The sequence below is a fragment of the Stegastes partitus genome, unplaced genomic scaffold (assembly GCF_000690725.1).
Source record: "Stegastes partitus isolate 25-593 unplaced genomic scaffold, Stegastes_partitus-1.0.2 Scaffold767, whole genome shotgun sequence".
Classification (NCBI taxonomy): domain Eukaryota; kingdom Metazoa; phylum Chordata; class Actinopteri; family Pomacentridae; genus Stegastes; species Stegastes partitus.
The window spans coordinates 165,252-171,170 of record NW_007578498.1 but is presented as its reverse complement, the minus strand read 5'-3'; positions in this window follow the sequence as shown (position 1 = coordinate 171,170).

Sequence of the window (5,919 nt, the reverse complement as noted above, 5' to 3'; positions counted from 1 at the left end):
TGGAATAGTTTTTTGACTTGATTTTGCAGTAGTTTTAAATTGGTCTTGGTTTTAACCTGGTTTTAGATTGGATGGTTTTGACCTTGATTTCAGGCTGAAGTTTGGACTGGCTTTCAGCTTCGTGTCGACTTGGTTTTAGGTTTGATTTTGAACTTTGTTTCTCACTAGTTTTGTATTAGATTTAGGTTTGGATTTGGACTGGTTTTGGTCTTGGTTTTGGTTTTGGACTGGATTTAAACTGGATTTTTTTTGAGTGGGGATCAGTCTGTCTGTTGTTTGTTCTCCTTGTGGATAAAGTTACTGTAGCTGTTTATGACTCATTGTTGGGTTTGTTGTTCTGCTGCAGGATGAGTTCGGGATGATCGGGCGTCTCCTGATGTTTATTGTGTCGATGGATGAGGACCTAAACATCTGAAGTGCCTAAAACATCTGTGCAACACTACATATATTCTGTAGATGGATGTGAAAACATGCATATACTCACTTTATGTGTAAAAGTAACCGATTACTCTAACAATACAATATGTTTTATATTCCAGCACTGTTTCAATCAACCTTTGTGTAGCAGCTTCTGTACATCCATCTATCACCTTTACTTACACCATTTATAAGTGATTAAATAAAACCAAAAATAGCCATTAAACATTCTAACCAAAAGGCTAAAAGGTTATTTTTAATTTGTGTTAATATGAGACATTAACTCCTATTTTGTTTAAGCTTTCTGTATAAGTTATGTATTATTATGGTATTAGGGTTTTAGAGTTGGAGATGTCCACACTCCATCACACAAATACATGCTTGTGGTAGAAACTGGGGAACAGCTTTCTGCATCTGCTGCGGTTGAAAACACAGTCTGTTCTGTAATTCCTCAAATCCTTCCAAACATCAGTGTGTTCTGTAAGCTTTTGTTCAGAAGGGGTTGAGGTAATGGGTGGGGCCGAGGGGGGGGTGTTGGTGTTTGGAGGGGAGGGAGGGGGGGGGACAGCTGATATGAGGGCCCTGGCGAACACAAAGGGGCCAGGACCTCCTCCACACATGCCCCACACAATGCCCCGGCCCTAATGCTTGTAAATCTATTCACACATCCAGAGGCCAAAGATAATAACAAGCTGTTCAGAATGAATTTCTAATGAGCACGCTGAAGCCTCTCGCCAGTAGGAAACCTGATTCTGGTTCAGCAGAAAAACCTGCTTCACAGTTAGCCATCGGAGCAGAAACATGTAGCGTTGGATGAAAACAGGCGGGTTGGGTGTAGTGTCTGCCTACAGAGGAATCTGAGCAGCAAACACAAGCAGATCTAATGCTGATAGCTGATATTATGGCATATAGAAGATCAGAGCTTCAGGTTTAAAGATGCATCTCAAATCTTGAATTTGGAATCCTCAAATTGGCTGAGATATTTAAAATAATGCATCAAATCACAATGAAAACTGTGACAATGTGAAAGATTCAGTGAGCTTTAGATCATTATTTAGCTGTCTTAATTCAACTTTGCTGTTCTTGTTTATTGTCATCACTCTCATTTTGTTATTTTTTAACCACAGCAGGCAACTATTTTCAGAGAAAAAGCTGCAAAAACACAGTTAAATGGGTTGCTTTTCTGACACTAAGATATACCTCTGGTTGCTCAGCACTTATACTATTAAGCCATATATTAGAAGTTACGTTGCTGTAACCTTTTCAGAGTGCAGTAATAACAACAAACCCAAATCCATCAGTAAACCTCCACTGTTTGCCGCTCCACTGTTCTGCAGTCAAGCATGGATGGACAGTCTGTCTCTGCAGTGTTTCTGTGGGAGTGTTTCAGCTTCAGCTGTTCTGATTCTGGACAAACTAAAGACTTCTGTCAGTTTTTGAAAGTTGTGTCACCAAATTCCTTCTTTGCAGCCCTGGCCAGAGCAGCTGAAGGTCAATGTTTTGGGGATTTTCAGCTTCCCAGGCCGTACATTTGTCAGACAAAGCTACTTGTTTGTTTATAGCAGGTAGCCATGTGCCATTTCCTGATTAGTGCTAGCCTCTATTGGGCCACTAATTCAGTGTCGTTGTCATGCTCTGATTCTGTTTTTAAATGTTCTCAGTCATGAAAAGTAATTCCTCATCATCAGGAACTTCAGGTGCATCTTAATCTGTCAAAGGAAATACTGTTTTTGCATCAAACCTGAGACCCAGGTGCTGCACCTTCAAGTTACAAGAAACCAGATGGACACAGTTCTGTGTCACTGTGTCTGCTTTAAAGCATTGCAACCCTGAGAAAACACTACTAGCTTGTAAGTATGTTATTATAAATTGCAGTTTACATCCATGACTGCCCAGCCCTGACCTTTGCCTCTCTGGATATAAATTATACACACGTTCATTTTACCCTATTAGACATTTTTATTATTGTTTTTCATAAATACTGGTTGAATTTATAAAGTTATGGTGTGAAACATGTTTCGTAAAGTGACAGTGACCTTTGATCATTAAAATGTAGGCAGTTCATTACTGAGACAAAGTAAACGACTGAACCAAATTTGAACAAATTCCCTCAAGGATTGACGGATGGACAGACACAACTAAAACATAATGCCACATACAGCGACCACCAGCACAGAGGCACAACAACGCTTTGTTGTTTTTATCATATCCTGATCATTTTGGACATTTTGCCAGAAGAAAACTGTTAAAGAATAATTGTTTTAGGAATATCAGGGAGCTCAGTGCTTAATTGGAAGCAATAAATTACACAGAGTGTCTCTTGTATAGTCTGAGGTCATTACCAACCTCAGATGTAGATTTAAGGGCTAAAGGTTCTCAATATAGCATTGAATTTTTTTTTTTAAATTAATGACAACGATGGTTGTTAAATCAGCTGCAGTCAGCATCCTGCTGCTGGCACTCTGTAGGAGGAGTGGATAGAATTGTGGGCATCGACCAAAACAGTGACATCCAAGACAATGAACACGACTGAGAGACATCATGTCATTATTTAATCATTATTGAAGTCTGATGGTAAACTGTACAGAATTTGAGACAATAGGCTATATTTGACTCTCCATCGCTGGGACAGTGCTAAGAAGAGTGGCAGTAAGGAGATATCCATCCATCCATCCATCCATCCATCCATTATATACACCACATAATCCTCACTAGGGTTGTGGGGGGCTGGAGTCTATCCCAGCTGACTCAGGGTGAAGGCAGGGGACACCCTGGACAGGTCACCAGTCTATCACAGGGCTACACTTAGAGACAGACAACCAAGCACACTCACAGTCACACCTACGGACAATTTAGAATCACCAATTAACCTCAACATGTTTTTGGACTGTGTGAGAGGAAGCCGGAGAACCCGGAGAGAACCCACACTGCATAGGAAGAACATGCAAACTCCACGCAGAAAGATCCCGGGACCAGATTTAAAGCCAGGACCTTCGCTCCTTGAGGCGTGAGAAGAGAGAAGATAGAAAATGAGAACTTGTTGTGCTGAGAGTCGTTTGATGACTGTTACATGAAGCTGAGACAGACAGGGAAGACTTTATTTTGTGCTACTATGCCTTCACACATTGGCAAAAGAATGGGATTACTATGTGCTAACTGCCTCACATTCCTACATACCACACAGCATCTTCTCAATAAAGAGACTAGCTGGTGGTGGACATGAAGCAGACGTTCCTCTCTGAAGTTAACAGAGACCATAAACAGAGCAAAGAGAGGAAATATTAGACTCAGATACAGCAGGTGGACAAAAACACAAGTGGGAATCACAGCAAACAAAGCAGCTTATGAATGTTTTGAGGACATGGTGGGAGCCCTGGAACAGCTGAAGAAAGGTCATCAGAGGTCACAGAGGCTCATCTCCTCACGGCTGCAGGAAGCACGAGCATAATTATGTAAATGAGCCTGGATACCCTCTGCTGGATGGACACACACACACACACACACACACACACACACACAAACACACATACACAAACTGTCGGCCCTTCTTTGACCATTGATAGCTGGTAACTTGAATAATCTGATATTAAAGCTTATTACTGCAGCATGAAAGAGCTACATCACAGTTATAACAATCAGAGTTAATACACAATGTGAGCAGACGTTAAATAGAAAGCAGCATTAATACAATGATGATGATGTCAAATTGAAACTTACAACTAACAGGGATGAACATTCCTAGAGTAAAAACATACAACTCACAGCTTCATCACTTCTGGTCAGGTCAGCCTGACCACACCAGAGAATCAACAGACAGAACTGAAGAAGCCTCTCAGACGAGACGTTAAACGTTTTTTAAAAAACCTAAAAGAGATGTTCAGTTGCTTTTCACTGAAGCTCCCAGGATTACCATGACCTGGATGACTATGCAGACAACAATACTGGTTGATTGTTTGAGGGGGTTAAAATGACTGATGGTGACGTTTGTGATCTCTTGCGGTTGTGTGAATAAGTGGAGGTAAAATCTCTGAATTTTTCAGAAAGGCAGTGGAGTCATCACGGTTGCTTTTTCTAAGTAGGACGAGACTCATCACCCAGGTAACCGAGAAAATGGAGGAGCGGCGTGTTAAAGATGTGAACGTGTCTATTTAACCCAAATTATGACAGCTTCTTCAACCTAAACACGTATGTTTTGGTGTCTGAACCTGACCAGACAGAAGCTGCATACAAAAAAAAAATTAGAAACTGAGCACGAAATCAATAACATGCAAAAATAGTTGTCGTGCAAAGATCATGAACCCCTCTCTCCTTGGTGAAAGTCCTCTGACGGACTTGTGTCGCAGCACAAACCTCCTCTGAATGTGGATTTACAGGTACATAGGAAAAGAGCAAAACAAAATCATCCACAGGTAGAATATGTCACCTGCACAATAAATACACGAGTACACGTATGTTTTATCAGGAACAGTCATGTTGTCTGAACATTAACTGATGTCAGACTCATTTACATGTCTTTCTGTAAGTATGCACTGAGTTTGTAACGAGAAAATAATTCCAGTTGTCGTGTTTATAGTGTGTCTATGGAACATGGTAACTTTCTGAAAAACAAGGAGTTACACCAAAACAGGTAAAAGCACAACCTCCCTGCAGCACTCCAAGAAGAAACTGTTCACATGAATCCTTGGAACTGTTTTTGAGTCTGACTGAACTCCACATTAAAATACAGCAGCTTGAACTTATTCTGTCATTTAACAAACTTTCATTTAGTTTGTAGTGGAGTCATATCTGACTGCATCAAACAACTCAGATTTAACTAAAAGAACAATAAAGCTCATAACTAATGAGGTGAAACGCAATGAAGACAAAAGTAAATTAACTCTCGTGAAACAGAACAGCACAGACTTTTGTCTTTATCTCCTCATTTGGAGACCTTCCCAACACGACTGGACTTTAGGAACTGACTGTGATAGAAAGTGTGAGTTCAAATCCCTCCACTGTCAGTCTGAACCTGCTGATGACTGCAGCTAATGAAAAGCCTGCAGAGAGGAAGGAGGCGGATATGGGGTGGAGGGGGTTAGCTGCCTATTCTTGTCTCTGGGCGTGGCCGGACCCCGGACCGGTTGCCAGGGCCGACGGTGACTCCCGGGCCCCTGGCTGACAGCGGCAGCCTGTCAGGCCGAGCGGCCGTCTGGCGAGCAGGCCTGGCCCTCCTCGGTGAGCTGGCACGCGCCGGCGCAGCAGCCCGGCCGAGGCATGACGAATCGCTGAAAGGAACCTCCGCAAGGCCGCGCAGAGGAACACCTGAGCCACCGAGCGGAGGGAGGGGTCAGGGGTGGAGGGAGGGGTCCGACCGGTCTGGTGGCACAGACACCGACGGCGGGGTTTGTCATCAAGAATGCTAACAGAGGTGGAGAAAGAAAAAATCAGTTTTACCTCATTAATGTGCAAATTTACGCAGTAATCTAATGCGATCATCTGCTGCACATGGAGCACCTGCATTCT